The following is a 24695-nucleotide window of genomic DNA, read 5'->3' as shown; positions in this document are numbered from 1 at the left end:
TCCTGCAGACCTTGGTCGCCAAGAAAGGCCTGGGAAGCAAGGCGACAGAGTGTCTCAGGTCTCCCCTCCCCCCTGCCCACTCCCCAGGTTTTACTCTGGGTCAGTTGGAGCCTGAAGTGGCTTTTAAGCAATTAGACTGAGTGCTGGGCACTTGCAAATCTAATTGTTTCAAAAGCCCTTGAAGGGTTTGAGTCTGAGCTCTTAAAATGCCAGAGAAGAGGGAAACCAGTGATGGCGGGAGGTGTAGGGGCCCTGGCTTCTCTTCCCCTACCCAGTTTTCTGCTCCCCATCTTCTGGGGGGTGGGGAAGGGTCCAGTTCAGGACAGTAAGGACCCTCCCCACAAGCTCTAAAGGCTGTCCCTCCCCCACCCTAATTCAGTTCTCCATGTAACCGTCTAATCAAACTCAAGGCCTTCCCCAGCTGAGTTGATGAGAACTAGGGCTGTCCAGTAGGCAGACCCTCCCACAACCATGGGCAAAACATCTCACCTTCACCCCCGAAAACATGTCAACAGCTTCAATGTGACTGCACACCTACTCATGGGCTGGATGCTTGAAATGAAAAAGACGCCCTGACCTCAGAGAGCTCAACAGTCTGGTGAAGGAGAAAAGACCTGCTTCATGAGCAGAAATGCAAGGGAAGTTGACCCTAAGAGAGGTGCAAAAGCAGCCAGCTCCGGGAACACCGACGGGGGCGGGCGTGGAGCCAGAACTGCATGAGAGAACTGGGGACTGCTCCGTGAGGAGGTGGCATTTGAGCTGAGCCTGACAACAGGTAGGATTTTGCAGGCCAAGTTGGAAAGGAAAACACATCATGAATTTAGGGAATGAGCGTGAACCCAAAGCAGACCATGGAGGTGGAGGACCCTAATTAGGGGCCACCATCTTCCCCATCATGCTCTGACTCAGTTTACTTGTCTGTAACATGGATCACTGAACTAGCTCAGTGGATTCTATTGGGTTAGCCAAAAAGTTCAGATGAGTTTTTCCGTAACATCTTATGGAAAAACCCGAAAGAATTTTTGGCCAATCCAATATATGTGTACTTCAAGCTTTGGGATTCCACGGGGGAGCTTTGGACCACTGAAGAGGTAATTGGGGAAACAGAGTATGTAGGATCCAGCTTCCCACTTCAACGAGAGCTACAACTCCTAGTTGTTTTATATTTGGGGTTTCAGCATAAATTAAGTTTATTAAAAGGCTGTACTACTTTTAAGCCACTCTAGCTTCTATAAACTAGACTAGAGGATTCTTTGGGTCCCTTCCAGCTCTGAGCTCAGAGTCTTCTAATAGCTCACAGTCAGCTCTTTCTCTCCTGAGGACAGAGAGAGAAAAACGAATCCAGAGCCCTGATTGGCAGTGGCCCCCTTTGGAAATTCCATCCAGGTTCTGATGTCCTGGATGGGCTCCTGCCCAACTGCCCTAAGAAGCTCAGCGCAACGACCAAACGAAATAGACTGATTGGTTGATACCTGGAAATGTCCTATTAAAGCACCATCCTTTTTTTTTTTAATTGAAGAATAGTTGATTTACAATGTTTTGTTAGTTTCAGGTATACAGCAAAGTGATTCATTTATATAGATAGATAGATAGATAGATAGATAGATAGATAGATAGATAGATAGATAGATAGAGATAGAGATATATGTTCTTTTTCAGACTCTTTTCCCTTATAGGTTATTACAAAATATTGAGTATAATTCCCTGTGCTATAGGTCCTTGTTGGCGCCACCAGGGAAGCCCCGGTTATCTATTTTTTATATAGTAGTGTGTATATGTTAATCCCAAACCCCTAATTTACCCCTCCCCCTCTTTCCTGTTTCATAGCTATAAGTTTGTTTTCTATGTCTATGAGTCTATTTCTATTTTGTAAATAAGTTCATTTGCATCTTTTTTTTTTTTTTTTTTTTTTAGTTTCCAAATACAAGCAATATAATATGATATTCTCTTTCTCTGTTCTGGCTTACTTCACTTAGTATGATAATCTCTAGGTCCTTCCATCTTGCTACAAATGGCATTATTTCATTCCTTTTTATGGCTGAGTAATATTCCATTGTATATATATCACATCTTCTTTATCTATTCATCTGTCAATGGACATTAAGGTTGCTTCCATGTCTTGGCTATTGTAAATAGTGCTGCAATGAACATTGGGGTAAAGCACCACCTTTTTTATTTAAAGCAAAGTCCCCCAAACTTTTTTTCGTGAGAGTGAATTACCTTTTCTTTCACTGAATTGTAAAAAACGAGAGCTTCGGTTGCTGCCAATATACCTAGATGTTGTATAAGAGGGTAGGGGTGTCATTACTGGCAAAGCCAAAACTTGGACAGTAGCCCACCAAACAGCTCAGAGATGGCCCAGATAAGGCTTTCAGATGGGATGGAGGGTCCCCAGGAATGCCCAAGGAAATTGTTGAGTAAATCAAAGAATGAATGGACAAAGAGGTCATTGCCAAAATGCACTTCTGTCTTGAAAGGGTGGCTTTGGAAGCTGCTCTCGATCATGTTTACCTTGTTGTGAATGACGTATCTTAGAGCAACAATTGCTAGGTGGGGAGGAAAGGTTTTAGAAACTGGGTGTCCCAATATAAAAAACTAATACAAAAAGAAAGGTGATGAGTGCAAGACTATCACATAACTTTGTCCTAGCTTGGACTACCCCCTACCTCCTCATCTTACCTCACCCCACCCCTAACCTCCTCATCACATTCTCCCCCTTTCTTCCCTGGAAGCCCGGCCCAGGTCAGGGCTCAGGTGCTGAAAAGTACTTTCAGGGTGCTGGGAAAGGCATTTGGCTCAGAGCAGGCGGATGAGGGAAGGGGTGTCAGTCTGTGCCATCCTGAGGGGTGTGGCCTGTCAGTGTAAACATGAGGAGGGGCAGTGGCTTCCGGCCTGAGCAGAGGCCTGAGAAGGAGTGGAAATTCCTACCTGCGTTCCCGTCCCCACCTGCCGCAATAGCCCCTTCACTTCACAAACAAAGCACAGACGGAAGTCAGCCGATGCAATGACATCCGCCCCTGCCCAGGGCCTCTGCCCTGGCCCACTTCCCTGGCCCCATTCTCCTCTTAGGAGCAGCTTCTATCTACAAAAGCCCAGGTAAGTTTAAAAACAAAAACAAAAACAAGAAAACCTCCCATGGGTCTTTCACATTTACAGGCTGAGAAGTCAGGTGTGTAACTTACAACAGGCCACTCAGTCTTTCTTCTTCAGTGGACAAAATAAATGTGAAGACAGCTTGAAAAGTATAAAGCACCTTTCAAGGGTCAGGAATAAATATTAGGCCATTTAATTGTGGATTCAAATCCACAGTTTGAATTTGGTCTTAGGCAAGTTAGTAAATTCCTGGTGCCTCTGTTTTCTCGTCAGAGGTGCTCACAAGATGTGTCTCAAAGCTCTGGGAAGTAGAGTAATGAGAAAATGTATGCAACCCACCCAGCCTGTGCCCACAGGTGGTAGAGATTCATTTTCTATTTCTATACTTTCTCAAACATAAGATTGTAAGATGCACCATTACTTTATGTTCCACTAAGAAATATTGCTGTCAATGGATTGTGAGACACATCTCAGACGTCAAAGGTGTGTGTACCTTAGAAGTGATGAAATGCTATGCTACTGGGGAGACGAGGAGAGGGCAAGGAGTACGTCCATCTCTATAACAGTAGCTCTCTGCTCAGGATATATTTCAGAATATGATGCCCGGACTGCACCCCTATTAAACCAAAACCTCTGGGGTGTGGCTCAGTAATCTCTCTGTGCCTTGGTTTCCTCATCTGCAAAACTAGGATAATTACAGAATCTGCTTCTAGGGCTGCTGTAGTTAATGAGTTAATTCAGCTAAGCGATTTAGAACAGCGCCAGGCCGACAGAAATGCTGAGGTAGAGGTTAACGATTACTCAGCTCTGTAAGCCCAGGTCCCGGCACACACTAGGTGCTTCCTAAATGCTGGTCGAATACAAGATTAAATATTGTCATGTGACTGCTGCCCTGCGTCCCTGCCCTCACCCCCTCCAACTAGGGGAGGCCCACTCGGGCCTCTGTCCGGGGCTGGGGGCCCCAGAAGAGGCTCACCTGCCCAAGGGCCTTCCGTCCAAAGTTCAAGGGAGCCCCACCCTGCCGGGCGCCGCACCCTGCCCCCTCGGGCTGCAGTGTGATGGGTGCTGCGGTACTAGACCTGCCACGGCCTCCTGGAGTCAAAGACAAGAACCAAACTTCTCCCCCAGTCTCCACCCCTCCCCTTTCCTGCTTTTCCTATTTTCTTTTCCATAAAGATTAGTCTGTGTTGCTCGTCTATCAAGGCCTGGAGGATAAACACGTGGTCCCGAGGATAAACCACGTGCCTCCACCCCAGTAGCATAAACCCAGAGCTTTTAAGCAAGGAATGGTTTTCAGTAAATCTCTCCTATCAGCAGAAACCTTTGAAAGAGTTTGTTTAAAGGCCAGGGAGATAAACAGCAAGGAGAAGTGTTTGTTTAAGATGTATGTTCTGTGTGGCCACTCTGGGGCCCGGATTCACATCCCAGGGAGAGGAGCCACTCAGAGACCAGAATGGGGGCCTCCCAGGGGCGCCCAGGGCCCCTGGGTGTGGACTCCAGGCCATGCAGGGACCAGTCCTCAGGGGAGGGAAGCCAGTCAGACTGCACCTGCAGGCCCCTCCCCGGCTGGGGCTTGGGAGAGGTGCTGAAAGGAGCCGCAGGAAGAGGAAGGAGGGGAGGGGGACCCAGAAGGACCCGCTGGTGGGCGTGCAGGCAGAAATCCCCCAGGAAGCCAGCTGCTCTCCCCCCCGCCCACCCAGGCCCGACTTAGAGCCCCATACTCAGCAGTCCCAAATGAATGAGGGCTTGGATCTGGGTACCACCAGCTCTGTGACCTTGGACAAGCCACCATAATTAGAGTCTTAGTTCCTCTTTGTTGTAAAACTAACACGCCTGGGTTTTAAGTATTCCTCCCACCCATTTGACAAATACGCATCAGACACCTGCTTTTTACCAGGCACAGTTCTAAGTGCTTGGGACACAACAGTAAACAAAATAAACAAAGTTGCTGCCCTTTTGGAGGTGAAAGTGGAGGAAAATAGACAATGAGCCTAATAATGAACAAATTATATACTATGTTAGAAGGTGACAGGAACTGTGGGAAGAGACGGAGCCGGGTACAAGGAACTGGGAAAGGATGATTAGGATTGGCATCACTGAGAAGGTGGTCTTGAAGGAGACACAGATCTCAGAGGGGAGAGGGGTCCTGGTAGAACCCTCAGCCAGGGAGAATGCCTGGGCAATTGAATGAAATGCCCTACTTTAGCACATTACAAGCTCTGGAGTGTGGTCCTGTGGTCGTAAATAATTGCTGGTGCTGTCGTTAAAGCAGTTACTGAGGGCAGGGGAGCTTTCAGGAAGGAAGAAGGACTTGAGCTGGATTTCCCCTGGAATTCCTTCTCCCTGCCAAGGAGAGAGGAGAGAAGGCATCCCTGGAGCAAAGCATCTTGGAGGTGGGGAGACAGGCAGAGCAATGACACAGTTCAGGGTGCTTGCTGGGCCCGGGGGGCAAAGGCAGCTGGATGCTCAAAGAAAGCCTCACCAGGATCAGGAGCCTGGGTTCCCATCGCGGCTCTGCCCCTCTGCCACTGGGTCACCTGGGACGAGTGACTTGCAGCTTCCTGGGTCTTTTTTTTATTCTACAGTAAAATGGGAATAATATATCCTCCCCTCACTAGACAGGATGAAAGGAAGTGTGGTGGGCGTTTGTGCCCGGAAAGTAGTAGATGCTCAGTAAACGCTGAACTAGTGTTTCAGGCCTTCCTTCGCCCTTTGAGATTCCTTTTCGGCTCTTCCATGGGAGGGTGAGCTGGATGGTGATGGGCCCACTGGGTCCCAGAAGTGAAGGAGAAGATGTTGGACATTGTGTCCATGTAGATAAAAGGCTGTCCCACTGGAGAAAGTTTAGATTCGTCCCTGGCTTCAAAGGGAAGATAGGAAACAGATTTCACTCTACTCAGGAGGAGTTTTCCAGGAGTCGGTGGTGTTAGTGCAGAACAGACCTCTTTAGAGTTGGAGAGAAGTGGAGCAGAGGGGACCCGTGTATTGGAGGAGTTTTGGATCTGCTGGTTTGGGGCTCCCTCCCAGCTGGGAGATTTGGGGATCTATTTCCATTCCTTCCCTGGCTTTACAGTCTATAGCGATCTGCCCACAGAGCGGACTTTCTCTATTACCTTGTGAAAACTTGCCTGACCTGCGTCCTTAGGGTTTCTGCCATGTGACAGGCCAGCATGTTGTGACAGATAATCCTGCTAAATTTGGAGTGGTCACAGATTAGCATGTTAGTCCTGCCAAGTAAATAACCAGGGGCAGTTTAACAGGATCTAGGATGTATAACTCAAAGATAGGAGGAATAGTGGAAATCAGGCCCAGGAGAGAGACCAAGGGACAGATAGATGTGTTTGGGGAAACATGTGCGGGTGGTTTATTGAATAAATTCTAGTATCCTCTAAACCCTAACCTACAATAAGATTAACTTAGCGAAGATCACAGACCACGCACGGCTCAAAGATTTTAAAGGGCCGAAATGCCCACTTCAACACCCCCTGAGGACCAGGGGAAGTACAGGGTGATCTCTGGACATCTCTCCCTGCCCCACAGAGCCTTGCCTAGGAGAACCCGCTCTACTGGCAGCTGAAGCCAGCACTTTTCTTTCAAAGCCTCTGTATCTCCTTCCCCTCCTCCTCCTTCCTTCCCGCCTCCGCCCCCCAAAAAAGGAGGATATGCCCCTTCTGTTGAGTACACAGCCTGTAATTTTGCTGTCAGATCTCAGCCGGGAGGTCAGTGTTGTGACTGACTGTGTAAGGATCGCTCCCTTAAGGGTAATTACACTAAATTCCCCTCTGAAGGACAGCTCTCTCTGGATAGAATACAAGAAAACCCCGCATCCCCCATTCACAGAAATTCATGATTTTCTGTTGTTGTCACTGGCACCCTGGCAGCGAGGCACTTCCAGGCGCTGTCACTACTTGGAGCTGAGTCTGCAAGGAGGCAGGACCCAGGCGAGGGGAGGGAGTGGTAATGGATGGCCAAGCAGCAAGGGGAGGGGCATCCAGAGGGGCCCCACTGGGACCTGGGGCCCTGAGTGGCCAGTGGGAACTGGACCAGAGCCACAGGAGCATCTCCACACTGAGCTGGGAAATTCACAGCCTGAACTGGGGAAGCAGGAAGGGCCCCCGCTGACATCTACCCCAGGAAAGGAGATCCCTCGACCTTCACTTTGTTTTCACAGGCTGGCTTTCAGCACCCATCACCTGCCCTGAGCTGCACTAGGCACTGAAAGGGGACGCCAAGATGGGCAGCAGCCCCCTCCGGAAAGAACTGGAGGGCCCTCGGGCAAACAAAGCACTCACACGTGGAGGCAAATCAATACCCAAGTTCCCCACCCCAGACCCAGACCCGCCAGAGGGCGATTGCCCTGAGCCTTGTCCCCATCCACCCCAAGGGAGGATGGCAGAAATGGCCAAGACCTTCAGATCCAGCATCCGTACCTCGGTAGCCCCTGCGCTGGAACTTCTCCGCACCCCAGGGAGACCCTGAGAGAGTTGGGGAGTCACTCACCCACGACAAACAGTTAAAAGGAAGAAAGCGGGTCTGGCGATATCAATGCACTTTGATAACAATAAACTCTGCTTTTAATTTATGCTAATGTGTAGGGCTGTGGTGACAGTAAGAACTAAATTACAGAGTGGCTTTCGAGCTGGTAATTATCCCTCCATTTTTCGCTGCTCTGGAAGATGGACACACAATTATGCTCTCTTGCTGTATATTAATACAGATTCTTGACATCTTCAGCAGACCTGGAGCTGTCATCGAGCTTTTTGTCTCCTTTAATTGAAAATTAATGGTTACTGGGTTGCCACGGAAACAGAGGCCACAGACGCCAATGGCGCTCACGTCTCACCAAGGGACTGGCGGCGTCAGGAGTCCGGAATGACCTTGAAAGTTAAAAGAAAAAAAAACTTAAAAAAGAAGGAGAGAGGAGGGGAAATGAGGACAGGAGGGTGGGAGAGAGTGTCGGAGCTGGAAGAGAGAAGAGAGAAAGGGGGAAGAGGGAGAAAAAGAAGAGGGAGGAAAAGAGAAAATAAAAAAGAGAAAACTGCAGGAGGTTGGAGGCATGGATGCTTGAGGGGGGAAATTAAATTAGTAAGTTTTACCTCTCCATTTTTGTCTCTTACCTCTCATTCATTTTAAAGACCCACTGAGAAATGGGGAGCTGGGTGTCAGCTCCAAAATCCATAATTCTACAAATCTGTACTAGGAAGAATGACAGCATCTGCCCAGAGCCAGCGGGGAGGAAGAGACAAAGGCTCCTTGGTGCCTCGGGAGGTGGCGGGCAGAGCAGGGGCAGGGCTGAGGTGTGCCCTGTGGGCACTTCCCAGGGGCCAAGGGGCTGTGCTGTGGGAAATGGGGGCCAGAGAGGGGGCTGCTTCATGGGGATCTCAGTGAGTTACCACATTACTCCAGCAGTAACAGCAGGTGAAAGGGCTCTGTCGGCTAGGCCTTCAGCTTGAAGACACAACAAAAGGACTCAAATGAGTCAGATGCAGGGGGGTGTGCAGGGGGAGGCAAGTTAGGTTCGCCCAGGAAGATAAAGGGAGGCAGTTCAGCGAGGCTTCGGGATGGACAGTGGCTTTGGGCTTGGAAATGCTTTTTTTCCTAGAAGTTGGCGGACCCAACATAGGGCACTGGGGACCCCTGAGTGTTCCAGCAGGGAAGGTGGGCTCCCGCTTGATCAGCCCACCATCCCAGTCCCTCAGTCCAGAGCACAAGCTCCAGAAATGCAATACGGGACTTCCCTGGTGGTCCAGTGGGTAAGACTCCGCACTCCCAATGCAGGGGGCCTGGGTTTGATCCCTGGTCGGGGAACTAGATCCCGCATTCACGCCGCAACTAAAAGATCCCGTGTACCGCAACTAAGACCTGGCACAGCCAAAAAAATAATAATAATAAAGAAAGAAAGAAAGAAATGCAATGCAATTCAACAATTACTGGATGTCTACGAGGAACCAGGAGCAAGGTTTGTGAATCGGATGCAGCGCCGGCCCTGGAAAGTCTCACACTCTGGTCTGCGGGGAGACAGACCAATAAACAATTGCAAAGTTAGCCGCCCCCTCAAGAATTTCTCTACAATAATGTTTGTCGCAGTGTTGCTTATAATAGCAAACATCTAGAAACATTCTAGATGACCAAAAATTGCGGATGGATGAAAGTATATGCCTTACAACACACTCAGGAGACGGAGCACTGTGCGGTCATTTTATTTTATTTTATTTTTAAAATAAATTTATTTATTTTATTTATTTATTTTTTCGCTGTGTTGGGTCTTCGTTGCTGCGCGTGGGCTTTCTCTAGTTGCGGCGAGCAGGGGCTACTCTTCGTTGCCGTGTGCAGGCTTCTCATTGCTGTAGCTTCTCTTGTTGCGGAGCACAGGCTCTAGGTTCGCAGACTTCAGTAGTTGCAGCGCATGGGCTCAGTAGTTGCGGCGGGCGGACTTCACTAGTTGTGGCTCACGGGCTCTAGAGTGCAGGCTCAGTAGTTGTGGCACAAGGGCTTAGTGGGTCCACAGTATGTGGGATCTTCCCAGACCAGGGCTCGAACCCGTGTCCCCTGCATTGGCAGGCGGATACTTAACCTCTGTGCCACCAGGGAAATCCTGTGCAGTCATTTTAAATGATGCTGCAGGAGAATATTTAATGACATGGGGGAAAGGTTTCTCGATATTTTATTTAATGAAGAAACCAGTTTTACGAAACTGTATTTCGTAAATGTATTCATGATTCCACGACACCATTTCTACATTTTTTGAGATATAGGTACATCAAGTGCATTATGCTATAATAAATAGTTACACATACATGTGTAAACGTGTGAGTGTGTGAATACGTGTGTGAGTATACGAATGTGAATAGATGTGTAAATGTTCATGAGTGTGTGTGATTCTGAGTGTGTGAATGTGTGTGTGTGTACTTTAAAAAACTAGGAGATACAGGAAAATCCTACCACGGTTATTTCTGAGTGGTGGGATTATGGCTGAACTTATCTCCTGTTTTATGCTTTTCTGTATTTTCCAAATTTTCTACAATAAATATACATAAATTTTACTGACAGGGTTTTTTTTTTAAAAAAGAAGTTTTTGAAATTACTTTCTCCAGAAACCAGTCCCCTAGAGATAAAATCCCAGCCCAGAGCTCCCCACCCACCCCTGCAGAGACCAGGCCCCCGGGCCCAGTGCTTCCCCCCAGAGCTCAGACTCAGCAGACCCTTTCCTCAATTACTGGTACCCATCCCAGGCTCTCACTTCCAGCCAGACCCTTCTCTACACCCAGCCTGCAGCCAGGGTGCCCAGAGATGGGGAGAGGGACTGAGGAACCCCAAGAGGAACTGCAGCGTGGGCCAGCGTGGGCCCTGTAGTTGCAGCCCTGGAGGAGGCCAGGAACGAGCCCTCCTCTGTTCCTGTGTGAATCTTTATCCCGTGTCACAGGCCAGCCCAGAGAGGCTAACTGACTTGCTCCAAGTCACACAGTTGGTCAGTGGCAGAGCTGGAACCCAACCCCCTGGGACCATCTGCCACCAGGTTTGTAGTCTCTGCACGTTTCTCTATTTGTCTTGTCCCTCACCAGGTCCAGAGAACACAGGTACAAGCGGAAACTTCTCTGAATGGCTTGGATTTCTGAAATATGCCCCATTCTGGGAAGGTCACGATGATCAACAGCATCTTTTCATGGTCTTTGTACCCCAGGCTCGCCCTTGGCAGGACTGGGAGAGAGTAGTCATGTTACCCCTAGTTAGAGCAAGAACTTTGGAGAAAGACTGGCCAGGAGTGGGTCTCCCGGAAAACAAACCCTTTCTACCTCTCTCCAGACACATCCTTAAAGCCCCGTCCCCCTCAGGCCCCATACTCACCAGGCAAACAGGGGCTCTGTCTCTCATCCCCAATTCACTCGTCCGTTCACTCCTTGTCAAGCCTCAGCCTCCAAAATCAGATTCCACACTCCCTTCCTCCAGGAAGCTTTTGGGTCATTGACTTTGGATTACCACTATTATTCCTGTCCTCTGCCCCCAAAATAAATGCAACTGCCCTTATCATATCCATCCCCTGTGGCGGGCCCTACCCCAAGCACTGCTCGTGTGTTCACTCCCTTCATCTTAACAGCCTTAGGAGGGGGTGCTACCATTTTCTCCCACTGAGGCGTAGAGAGTTTAGCTGATGGTCACACAGCAAATCAGTGGCAGAGCCACAACTCAAACCCATGCAGTTTGAGACCAGAGGCCATGCTCTTAACCCCGCCAGTGACAGTGCAAGGGTCCGGGGTTTCACTAGAATTCTGTTGCACTGGCTGATCCGGAACTCAGTAGCCCATTTGGCCAGGCTCTCGTGACATTTCAATGATGAGGCAGGTCGGGGTGAAGGCCTTTCCGTAGAACAGAGAGCTTGCATTTGTAGGCAGGTGGAAACAGGCCTGTCCCCTTTCTGGAGGCTGTATCACATCTGCCATGTTGGCCTGGGAGCCTCTCTCAGAGTAAGAACAATTCTGTCCTCACGGGTCCTGCCACCAACACTCAGAACAGGCTCTGCACGTGGGGGAGGGTTAAAGGGCAGCTGGTGGCTGCCCCATGGCCATCTGGGGACAATCGGCAGGGAAGGGTCCCAGGCGAGGACCACCATGCCTCTGCCCGGCCCTTCACTGAGTCCTGACGACCAGAGGAGAATAATCGCCTTCTGTCCCCTGCCTACCCGTCTCCACCTCTCCCCTGTCCTTCCCCCCACCTCGCTGCCTCACCCCTGCCCACTTCCCTCTCCACCCACTTTCCCAGAGAACAAACAAGAAGACAAACCCAGCAGCGGAGGAGGCCGTGGTGGCAGCAGGAAGGGGAGCGGGGAACTTGCCTTCATTTCCCTGGCTTCCCTGATCCCGACCTTAATCCCCGCTCAGCATCCTGTCAGCCAGGTTGTTCTCAAGCTGACGTTGCTGCAGGCGCCTTCTCGGCAGCCTTTCCTCAGATCTGCCTCCTCCAGGGACTTCTAAAGAGGAGCCCGAGGTTTCTCTGTTACAGCCGGCTTCACTCGCTGCCCTCAAGCAAAGCCCGGGCTCCCAGGGGGCCGTGGGAAGAGGGGGCTGCAGGGGGGCAGTGCCAGGCCTGACGCTTCCGAGGAAGAGGGGAGGGTGGAGGTGGCCGGAGGCTTCCAGAGTGAGGGTCAGACCTGGGGCAGGAGCCAGGCTAAGGGCTGTCGGTCTCCTCAAAGCAGGGGTAGCCTTGCTCAGGTTTGTGGACCTGCGAGGCAGAGGGAAACTGAGTCTGGAACCCAGGGAATTCAGGCTGGTGCTAGTTCTGGCTGTAGCAGAAGCAGTGGGGTCTGCGATTTTCTGAGTTTGCCGTGAGATCACAGCTCAGGGTGGGTTTGGAGAAAGGGGCAGCTGGGGCCTGTGCTGACTGTGTATGAAAGAAAACCCACATCGGCACATGAATGGGTTGACTTCCTGAATGCATACTGGGTGCCTGGTGCTGGGAGAGAAACAGGAACGGCAGCCTGGCAATAGGGATGAAGCATCCGGATCCCAATCCTGCTCTGTCACATACTGGCTGTGTGGCCTCAGGCCAGTCACTTGGCTTTTCTGAGCCCCATTTTTCTCATGTCTAAGGTTAGGGGGTGGTTATAATAAAAGCTTCCTTGCAGGATCAATGTGAAGTTTAGAGACAAGGTGTGCAGAGCCTGTGGGGTTTAGGATGATTTTTACTATTCATGTCACTGTCCACAGGGGACATCAGAGGCCAGAGCTTTGTCTGGGTCTTCATGAAAAGGGGCCCTGAGTGCAGTGGAATCACCTGAGAGCATGCGTGTGTGCAGGTGAATGTTTGTGGGCTGGGGAGGGGGGGGGCGTCTGGGCAGGACCCCTGGGAAACTGCTGTGAGTCCCTAAGTTTGAAATCAAGCTTCGCCTGCAGCCTGAACAAATGCCCAGGGCAGGGGCTCTGGCCAGCCCTGCCCCTACCCAACACTCCCCCCTCTCTAGCTTGTGACTCACCCATCCTGCCAGGGGGACAGGGATGCAGCAGGCTCCTGGAAACCTAGGCAGAGGTGCTCCTTGAGCCCCCCTCGCATGGCCCCTCTCTCCTGGGACCCCCTCAGAACCTCAAGTGCTCCCAGGACTAAATACCAGAGACCCCGGGTGCTTAGCTTCCTGTCCTGGGCATTTGCCTGCAGGCAGAGAGCTCTGAGGCTGGGATGCAGGCTGGGTGGGCTTTGTGAGGGTCCATAGGGTCCCAAAGGCAAGAGCCTGCGAGAGTAGCAGAGAGGTCACCTCCCCATTCCTCAGGGGGGAGGGGGGAGGGAGGGAGTCTTGGAGAGAGGGCTGCAAAGCAGGTTCTGGATTAAGTTACTCTAGCTCCCCAACAGGAGTCCTCCCTGGAGCAGTGAAAAGAGCATTAACTCTTCCTATGGCCAGGATTTGCGTAGCTGGGTGGCCTTAGATAGGTCTCTGAGCCTTGATGTCCTCCTCAGTAAAATGGGAATATTATTGCCTGTCAGGGCTGTGGTGCCGTAAATATAAAACTACGTATATAAAGCATTTAAAACAGTGCCTGGTATGTAGTATGTGCTCAAAGGTGTGCAAACCGCTTGGCTGATACAAAAAGTTTTGACTCAGGGTAAGGTGGGTGTTTCAGTGTGAGCATTACCTGGTAATAAGAATAAAATGTTGACAGTGTTTTAGGTTTCAGAAATGGGTATGGATGTCAAAAAGTCAAAGCAGACAGATCCAATTGTCATATAACTGTGCTTGGTACCTAATTGGTGTGGGTAAACGCTCATTTCCCTTCTTCCTTCCTTCCTTCCTCCCTCCCTCCCTTCCTCTCTCCCTTTTTCCAAGCAAACCAATTTTATCATTCTTCTGACCAGTTTATTCCCACTCTTTGGGGAAAGTCAGATTTCCTCCTGATCATAATGCTTCCTTCTCATTTTGGGGGGCAGGGGGTGCCTCCAGAGCCCACTGAGGGCTCTACTGTCTCCAAGCCTTTGGGAAACCACCCGTCTCAGAATTCCCAAGGCCTTGTCAGCCATGCCGATTCCTGGATGCTCTCCACCTGTTGAATTAACACCCAAGGGCAAGCCTAGACATCAGCGTTTAATAAGCTCCCTTGTGACCCTGACACCCATTAAATTTGAAAACCACCTCCTTCATGCTTTTTCTCTTTTTCACTGAGTCTTCACTGTGTCTTCTTTTTTTTTTTTCACACACACACACTGTATTTTATTTTTACAAGAGATAAATAAACTGACACCAAGCATTGTAAATGGATGACCACGACAAAAGCAACAATGATCGTAATTACCAAACATGAAACACACTCATACTATGTCATAATATTGACATTCAGTCCAGTAATCCTCCACTGTTCACTGTGTCTTCTTTTTTTTTTTTTTTTTTTTTTTAATGTCTGTGTCTTCTTATGCTTGTCAGACAGTGTTCAAAAGCCCTTGTCTTAGGAATGTGTCCGCTTATCCCACCAGCCAGGAGATCCCTGTGGGACAATCCCCGAAAGAATCCCTGAGGCCACCAGGCAGGACTGATCCCATGTCACCTGTCCACACACACAGGCAGAGTCTGCTGGAGTTGGGGGCTTCCCAGTCCATCTTCCACAGTAGACTCTGCCTTCCTTAGAGGTAGGTACCTCGGGGGTTTCCTCAGCAGGTGGCCTGGGACCCTACTGAGGCTCCATGTCAAACAGGCATGTGCTCCCTGCCCCGGCAAAAGAGACAGGCTCCAAGGGGACAGGTTGTCTTTAAATTTCCCAAGGCCCTCCTTGCACTGGGGGTTGGGAAGCAGGACCACTTCCTGCTGCTTCTTCCCGCCCTGGAGCATCCCTCAAAGGATGCCCGCCTTAGTGTTGGGGGAAGGACAGGAGGGGGACCCTCTCACTTCTCAGACGACTCATATCCCCCGCATTCCAAGTCCCCACACCCTTGTAACTACTCCCACCTGCCTTAGTGTATGTTAAGTTGACCAGAACTCTTCTGAGGGAGGTGCCCTGGGAGAGGAGGGACGGTGGGATGGGTGAGTTTGAAGTCCTGGCTCTTCACAACCAGATGAGCAGACCAAAGCCAGTCCCTCCTGATCCCTGTTCCTCAATCTCGCACCTGGGAAGGAGCAGCTGAGACCACGGACGTGAAAGTGCTCAGTGGACACGAGGCGTGGATCTATTATTCATATTTTATAGAAGGAATCCCTTTGCTCCCTCCCGCCTTACAGGTGCAGGCTACCTGGGAAGCCCCTTGTTGCACCTACTCCTTTCAGGGAGTCCTGGCTTCAAGCTGTGCGGCTCTTAAAACAAGCCCCTCTGTTTGAGGGGTTTCACAGGCAGCTGGGAGGGGCCCCCAACCACCCCGACTCCTTCCAAATCAGTGGAGTCAGAAAACCCAGTTCTAAGGCAGCCTTGAACTGTGATGTCAGCCCCAGAGCTGTCGGGGGGGGGGGGGCGGGGGGAGAGCCAGGGAGGGGAGGCACCAGAGGAGGAGGACTCTGGGAACCAGATCCCGAAACTCCCATGGGCGTGAGATCAGAAACCCAAACCCTGGCCCCCCACCCCGCCTCCCAAGCCACTGTCCGGAAAAAATAAACTGTTTCCTGCAACCAGCTCCGAAACAAAGTCTGTGAGTGAGCTGTGACACATGTTACATAAATAGAAGCCACAGAGGGGAAAAGCCTGTTTTCTCTTTCATTATTTATCACTCTCTAACCATCTCCAGCTGGGTGAGTAAACAGGCGCATTGGCCCATAATGAGGAACAGACTGCTGCCGTGGGGCTGCCAGAGGGGCGCGGGGGTGAGCGTGAGAGCGCGTGTGCATGTGTCCATCTGTCTGTCCGCCGCAGGGAAGGAAGAGTGGGAGTCTACGATGGGGAAGGCTTGTGGGAGGCGCCTGATCCCAGCCAGCAAGGGGCTCTTCACCTGGTGCCCCGGCTGGGGTGGGGCAGGGTGCCCGCCAGGCTGGCTGATGCCTCCCCGCCCTGAGGGTAGCTTGGGCATCCGGTGGGCTGGATGGAGAAGGAGTCAGAAAGGGAGGGACTGTGTGGGTGGAGAGGGTGTGAGAGGTACAAGCCAAGTGTGGGCCTCGAGCATGACCCTCACGGGGTGGGCTCTGAGTGTGGCAGGGGTGAGGGGGACGATGTGTGGGAGAGAGGCTGGGGCACGCGGGCATGTGAAGGAGTGACTGTGACGGGTGCGGGGCCGTGTGTAAGACGGGGAGACTGAAGGAGAACGAGTGTCTGTGAGTGTACGTGTGGGTGTGGGTGTGTGATCCTGGTGGCATATGTGGGTATGTGTGATTTTTTGACTACAAGAACGTGTGAACATGTGTCTGTGTGACTTTGAGTGTATATATCTGTGTGTCACTGTGGGAGTATGATAGGTACATGTGAGATTTTATGGCCATAAGGTGTTGTCAAGGGTCAAATGTGTCCCCGCTCAAAAAGATACACTGAAGTCCTAACCCCCAGTACCACAGAATATGACCTTACTTGGACATAAGGTCATTGCACACGTAGTCAGTTCAGATGAGGTTATACTGGAGTAGGCTGGCCCCTCATGCAATGACTAGTGTCCTGATAAAAAGATGTCCATATGGAAGACACAGACGTAGAGAATGGACTTGAGGACATGGGGAGGGAGAAGGGTAAGCTGGGACGAAGTGAGAGAGTGGCATGGACATATACACACTACCAAATGTAAAATAGATAGCTAGTGGGAAGCAGTCACATAGCACAGGGAGATCAGCTCAGTGCTTTGTGTCCAACTAGAGGGGTGGGATAGGGAGGGTGGGAGGGAGACGCAAGAGGGAGGAGATATGGGGCTGTATGTATATGTGTAGCTGATTCACTTTGTTGTACAGCAGAAACTAATACACCATTGTAAAGCAATTATACCCCAATAAAGAGGTTTAAAAAAAAAGAAAAAAAGAGATGTCCATATGGAAACACAGAAACACATGTCCACGTGAAGATGGAGGCAGAGATTGGAGCGAGGCATCTCCAAGCCAAGGAATGCCTGAGGCTGTCAGAAGTTAGCAAGAAGCAAGGAAGGATCCACCCCTACAGGTCTCAGACAGAACTTTGGTTTTGGACTTCTAGCCTCCAAAACAGTGAGACAATAACCAAGCTCAGTTGTTTTCAACCATCCAGTGTGTGGTACTTTGTTACAGCAGCCCTAGGAAACTAATACTGGTGTGTATGAACATGGAGTGTGAGCTTGGGAGTGTGTAAATAAGTGTAGGAAACCATTGGAGTGTGTGTGTGTGTGTGTGTGTGTGTGAGATCCTGGTAGTGAAGATAGGCGTAGGTGTGACCATCTGCCTATGGGAGTGTGTAAATACGTCTGTGAGACCAGTAAGTGTGTGTGTGTGTTTGTACCTGCGCTCACCCACTTGGTATCCCTATATCGTCATCCTGGAAAGGACCCCAGCAACCATCCTTCACCTCTGGCTGCCTCTGCCCACCCCCAGACCCTTCCCTGACCTTGGGCAGCCCTGCCTGAGGCTAGGTCAGCCCTGGAGGAGGGCTGAGACGGTCCTGCTGAGGGCTGCCCACAACCTACCCCCACCCTGGGGTCATCCCAACATCAAAGTTTAAACTCCACCCTAGGGACTTCCTGGGAGGTCCAGTGGTAAAGACTCTGTGCTTCCAATGCAGGGGGCGCAGGTTCGATCCCTGGTCAGGGAACTAAGATCCCACATCCTCTGTAGTACGGCCAAAACCAAAATCTATAAACCCCACCCTGGCCCGCAGGATGAGAGCACTCATCAGGGACTGAGATGAGGCCAGACCTGGAGGCTGGAGGCCATAAGGTGAGGGGTCAAATTCATTGTTTGTGTCCCGGACATTCTTACCTGAAGCCTAGCTCAGGGGTACCGAGCTGGTATCACCTGTCCTGCTTGGGAGACAGACCTAAGCCCAGAGATTCTTGAAACAGAGCTGGGTTCCTGAGCACCTGTGTTGACCATGCCCATCCCAGTGGACCACTGGATATCACAGAGCCTACCGCAGACCTAGCCTCCTAGGACATGTCCAGACCAGCCTGTACTCCTGCTGGCCCAGCCTCTGCCCTCCAACCAGGGGATACCGCAACTGTTCAATTACTCACTCAACAAAGCACACGTCCCAAAGCCCGTGTCTTAGAATCCTCAAACATATCCCAGAGAAGCCTTGCTGGGAAACCTCAGACGAGTCACTTTTCTCTGAGCCTCTTTTCCCCTCTGTAAAAAGGGTACAACCACCCTTGCCCTGCCTATGTTATAGGGATGGCGTCAGGATTAGGAGGCCTAATGGACATGAACTTGTCTTATAAAGACATGTCTGATAAAATGCCCCCACAGCCTGACTCTGTGAATGGTGTGTCACAAAGGTAGCTCCACATCCAAGGCCCTCTGGTACTGATATCATCTCCACCATCAGGGTGGTTTGCCGTCTCCTTCTCCAGCTTCCCACAGTCTCTTCCCTTAGCTTGATAATGGTTTGATATAATTCAGGTGAGGGGTCTGCAAACTATGGCCCCCGGACCAAATCCTGCCTGTTATTGTATGGTCTGTGAACTAAGAATAATTTTTTTAAGATATTTATTTATTTATTTTGGCTGTACCGGGACGCAGGATCTTCGTTGCGGCATGGGGGTCGTTAGTTGCGGCATGCAGACTTCTGAGTTGTGGCATGAGGACTCTCAGTTGGGCTTCTTAATTGCAGCATGCATGAGGGATCTCGTTCCCCGACCAGGGATCGAACCCGGGCCCCCTGCATTGGGAACGCGGAGTCTCACCTGCTGGACCACCAGGAAGTGCCAAGAATAATTTTTACAGATGAACATTTGTCATCGATCTGATGGTAAGGAGCATTAACTTTGAACTCCAATTAAGCAAAATGTTATCCCTCCCACCCTTACCAAAAAAATCCCATTCTTCTAATTAGTAGACCTTTTATTACAAAAAAAAAAAGTACTCAATTATTATTGTAATTCCATCAATAAAAATTCTGTGGAAATTTGTTTTCTGTCTTGTTATGCATAATATCTCTTGTCGCTACATAATATCCTTGATTTTGCCTCAGCTCACAAAGCCTAAAACATGTACTATCTATCCCTTTACAGAAAAAGTTTGCTGGTCTTTTGCCTCCACTACTGAACTCTGCCATTACAGAAACAAGTTGGCCAGTTTGCCAACTGCTGAAGTAGAACGTTCTAAGCCCTTGGACATTTTGATTGGTCTGGAGAGGGGCAAGTAAATCCCTAGACAGGTCCCAACAAGCCAGCATTTGCTTGAACAGTTCATTGGACTGAACTGGGCAGAATGTGAGTCTGAAGCTATAGGACTGCCTCCAAGGACTCTGAGAATGAAGCCCACCCAGGGTAAGGCAGAGTTAGCAATGCAGAGACTGCAACGGCATCATTTTTTAAGCCCCTAGATCACACATCACCTGTAGCAAGCCCTACCCCTTGATGTTTCAGTTACACAAGTCAATCTATTACTATTGTTATTTAAGCCCATTTGCAGTGAATTTTTTGATGCTTGCACCAATACAAGAGCACAAAAGAAGAGTGCCTAATCCAGCTCGGAGCATTCAAGGAAAACTTCTGAGAAGAGGTGTCATCTAAGCTGGGTCTTCGAGTCAACTGTGAAAGCAAGTGGAAGAACAGGTATTCCAAGCAGAGGACACGGCATGAGAGGAAAGAGCACAGCACACGCCACAAGACCGAAGCGGCAGAGCTGGGAGTGGCCAGGGATGGAATCGAAGGTTCAAGAAAGGATACCTTGTGCCCTGTGCGCCAGACCGGCCTACTTGAAATTGGCCCTGTGGGAATGGGTCTTGAACAAGGCATGACAAGTTCAGGCTGGCACTGTAGGTGGAACTCTTTGACCACTGTGGAGGCTGGACTGGGACGAGGTACGGGGAGGGGATCAGGTTGGAAATGGGAGTCAGTTAGGAGGCTACTGGAATAACCCGGGTAGAAGATGATGAGGGTCCAGCCAACGGCAGTAGGAATGGGGATGGAGAGGAGGGAATGACTCTGAGAAATATTTTGGAAACCACATCCCCAGGACTTGGTGACTGATTGGATGTGAAAGAAAGGGCTAGGGAGAGTCAAGGGGTGACTTCTAATAGTTTCTACATGACTGGGTGGATTGTGATGCCACCACTGAGGAGAAAACGCAGAGGTGGGGCATGTCTTTGGATACAGATGATATTGAATGATTTGGGTCTGGGACATGTTGGGTATGCCGTCACTGGAGGGTCACAGACACGGGGGTGGGAGCAAGTCCAAGAAAGTGATGGTACTTGGACCAACTCACAGATGGTAGTTAAACCCATGAGAGTACATGGGATTGTCCAAGAGGACATGTAGCTTGAGGAGAGCCATGGGTCAAGGCTGAAGGCTTGAGAACCCCCGAAGCGTTTAAGAGGGAGGTGACACAAGCTCACAAAGGCACATGGAAAGGAGAAGTCAAGGAGCAGGGCAGAGTGTGGCAGGTGCTGGCGTTCTGCCTATGTCTCTCAGCACTTACCTCCAAACGGAGAAGGCTGCTTACTGCCAACACCTGCCCTTTGCCTGAGGGTTATTTTTTTTTTTTCTGGCCATGGAGACGCCCTTGGCTCAGACTCAGGACAAGCTGGAAGCGCTGGAGAGTTAATGTGTCTGGAAGCAGCCCTCCACCAATGGCAAAGAGGGAGTGGGTGGATAAATACCCCAGCTTCCTTGCCCCCATCATATGGACAACTTGAGGCATGCCTCAAACATATTCTGGGGTTCCCCAGCAGGCCTGCGCCCCTCTCACTCGCAGTACATGCTAACACTCCCTATGTGGGCCTCCTGACCACCCACCCCCCGCCCAGCCCCCCACTTTCCCACTCCCAGCTCGTGCTTGAATCCTTGCGTCAGAGTCTGCTCCTGGGAGAACATAAACTAAGTCAAAGATGTCGTGAAAACCAACCAAGTAGAAAATTGCAAGATGTTCTCTCCGTGTAACTTTTGTCTTTGAGGGGCTCAAGTCATCCCCACGCTGTGCCCACCTCCACACTCATAGAAGATGCTGGCCGATTTCTCCCCTGGGCCTGAGGTTCCCAGAAAGGGACTTTCCAGAGCCCAAGTCTGAGCAAACTCCACTATCAAGAAATCCTTTCCTAGCTCTCACCCTGGCTGCTCCTCTTTTACAGGGGCTGCTGCATGCGGGGAAGTCTGATCACAGGCCCTCGTATAACGCAAAGGCTTGGAAAGCTTCCTCAGCCCTGAGTCCATCCCTCTATGTACCCCTGACTCTGTCCTCTCCTTTTCCAGCGCTCCAAGTAGCATTCACTTTTTTCTGTTCATCCTATGTCCAGTCCTGCGGGTGCTCATCGCTTCTCTTTCTGTCTGAGATCCAAGAACTGGCTCTGACTACTGGCCTGGGACCCACGGGGAGGCGGGGAGAGCTGGGTGACCTGGAAACACTCCCCAGTTTCGGCCAGTGTACGCCCGACCCACCCTGCTCTTCATCTCTTACCTCTCAAGGCAGGAAACCAGGGGGAATGGCCTTGAACAAGACTTTGGGGGCAGAAGGGGAAGGGCCTTCAAGAAGGCATACAGGAGAGCGATGAAGTGGACATCCTGCTGTCTAACAAGCCAGGGTGTGAATGCAGGCACTTCGCTTACATAATTGTGGAACTGTGTGTGAGTTTCAACGTCTCGGAGCTTTGGTCTTGTCATCTGTAAAATGAGGATAATAACGGTATCCACCTGACTTAGGCTGGGTTCCTCCAGAAGCAGGTCCTGAGACAACTACTCCAGTACACATGGTTGATGTAGGAGGTAAAGGAAACACCAGTAGAGAAGTGGGGAAGTAAGATACGGAAAGGAAGGAAAGCAGTCAAGTTGGTTATCAAGCTAGCTCCTCGGGTGGGCTCAGTCCTGCTGGGGAAACCCTGTGAGTGCATGTAGAGCACGCACCTCAGTTATTTACACACCAATGCTCATCCGTCATAGGTGCAGGGCTCTCCTGGATGGTGTTCATTCCCCATCACTTCTGGTCTCCCAATAGTGGCAAAGCAGAGTCCGATGCCCAGAGGAAGCCCTCAGGCAAAGATAGGCAGGTAGGTGATTGGAAGCCTCAGGGGTATAAGTGGTCAGGTTGAGGGCACACAGACAGGGCATCTGCTATATCATCTCAGAGGGCTGGTGGGAGGTGAAATGACGTCATGAAATGACGTCATGAATGAAGAGTACTTAACACAGGGACCGGCGCACAGTTGGTTCTTCTCTAATCAAGATCCAGCCTCACTCCAGCCCTCAGATGCCTGGTTCCAGGGACTTCCTGCTGCCCAGCAACCATGAGAGAGGTCTTTGGGGCTGGAGGGCCAGGGGTCAAGAGCAGAGGGATCTGGTAGAGAGAAGGCCAGAAAGAAGAGAGGGTGTAAGAGAACTGGGAAGGGGGTGGGCGCTGGAGTCCAGGCCCAGCACGGAATGGACTCAAATCAGCGTGAAGAAGCCCAGGAGAGTGTGTGAGCCCCACTCCACAGGCCTCGCCAGACACCATACACAGTCAGAGACATATAAAGACTCTCTCTTCTCTCCCCTTATATCCACCCTACATCGATTGCCTCTGCCATTTGGGGCACTGCCTTCTCTTTAAAAATAAACAAACAAAAGAATCAAACATTAGGACTACTGTGGAGATCAGAGATACAGATGAAAAGTGCCTGGTATACAGTAGATGCTCAATTGGTGATAGCTATTTCCAGTGTGAGGCCACCTTGGCTTTGACTTTCCTCCTTCACATCCCACCTCACCCTCCAGTGCCACTGGCCGAGACCCCAAAACGCAGGCCTTCCAGGTTCCCTGAGGAAGGAATGCTTCCCTTGCTGAGCGCAGAGTTCTGAAGGCATCCCCCGCGGATGAGCAGAAAAGGTGCAGGAAGCAGTGATGAGAAGAATGGTGGGCACAGCCCTCTGGCAGGAGGCGACAGCCCCGAGGGAGTGAGGGTGCCGCCTTGTCCCATTTTCCATCCAAGTCCCCACCTTGACCACCAGCTCTTTCCCTCCGATCATTGAAGACACAGTTTTACTGCATAGCTCCTAAAACTCTGCACCACCACCCCCCAGCCCCCCCTCACTGTTACCTGCAGGGCACCAACTTGCCCTGAGGTGTCAGGTTATTTTTTTTAACCAAGTATCAAATTACAATCAAACCAATTCAACGTGCATTTACTGTGCAAAGCACACTGGGCTGGGTGCAAGAGGAAATCCCAAAATGACTAAAATCATGGGCCCCGACCTCAGTTTATTATCTAGTTAGAGAGATGAGGCATACATGGTTAAACAGTGAACAAACAATACAATGTATTAAAAGTTACTTGGTGCTTATGAAATAAAAGTTAGCCAACAACACATTGTGAAATCAACAAGAGCCTGCTAAGGAGGAGCCGGAAAGAGGTGGAAGTGGGCTGGAGTGATCAAGAGATAATGATCATGGCTCTGAGCTAGGAGATGCCTCCCCGGATGGAGGACCCTACAGGTGTTACACTCACTCACTCACTCACCATCTCTGCTGGACCCTCATCTTTCTCCCTCTTCTGCAGTTGAAGAAACTGAGATTAAGCCCTCCTGCTTCAGGGTTTCAAGCTAGAAACAACAGAACTGGGATTTAAATCCAAGCGTTTTTCTGAGGAAGGAAGACTTCGGGTAGCTCTTGAAGGATGAACCGCATGAAGGGAGAAGGGGCTCTCCTCTCTGTGCCCCTGCTTGGCCTTTCCCTGTCCCTGGGCACGGCCTCCCACCGCCCCCCACCCCCCTTGGTGAATGGCTGGGTGTGATGCATGGGATAGGGAAAGGGCGCTGAGTCTGCTCTCTTGGCCCATCCCTGCCTGTGTCCTGCTCTCTCCTTGCTCGGAAATCCCTCCACAGAGGGGGTCTCATTTCACCCAAAGACACTGTGTTCTAACTGATGGAAAATTGTTCACTGCTTGTCAGGTTATTGTTAATTTCCCGATCCTTAATGAATGATTTTCCACCAATCAGCCTGGAGTCCCATGCCCACCACCCCGTGGACAAGGCCTGAGTCTCTGAGGCCCTAAAAGTGAGGTCTGTAAACAACTCCCAGGGCCCAGCACCTGCCACCAAGAGGGGTACCAGGCCCCACCCCCAGGCCTGGGTGCCCTCCCCTCCTTCACAGACCCCAGGGACAGCTCTCCACACTGCATGGTCCTCTACTCAGGGCAATATGGTAAACTGATAAGCCTCCCCTCAAGAGCAGGAGCCCCCCTTAAAAAGGGGGAGAGTCTGGAGAGTGCCTTAGAGGTTCCTGGCACAGTTCATTAAGATACCAACCCTTAGTGAAATATTTCTTTGTTAAAATCGTCATTTATCTTGGAGAACAGGGGCCTTTGTGGCAAAGAAAGAGGCTTCCCCCTTCCATCCCTCCCCCACCTCCACCCAGCACAGATCCTGGGTGTTTCTGAGTCAGAAAGATTGGGAAGCAGGGTGGGGAGGGGCAGCTGGGAGATGGGGAGGGGAGAAGATGCCAGAGTGGAGGAACCACAAAGGGAAAGGGGGTCAGCTTGACTGAGCAGGAGGCAAAGGAGGAGAGAGAAGCAGAAGGCCCTGGGTGGGTGGGTGGAGAGACGCTGTTCAGAAGGAAGCCCACTGCAGTGT

The sequence above is a fragment of the Balaenoptera musculus genome, chromosome 11 (genome assembly GCF_009873245.2).
Source record: "Balaenoptera musculus isolate JJ_BM4_2016_0621 chromosome 11, mBalMus1.pri.v3, whole genome shotgun sequence".
Taxonomy (NCBI): Eukaryota; Metazoa; Chordata; class Mammalia; order Artiodactyla; family Balaenopteridae; genus Balaenoptera; species Balaenoptera musculus.
Note: the sequence above shows the minus strand (reverse complement) of the source record.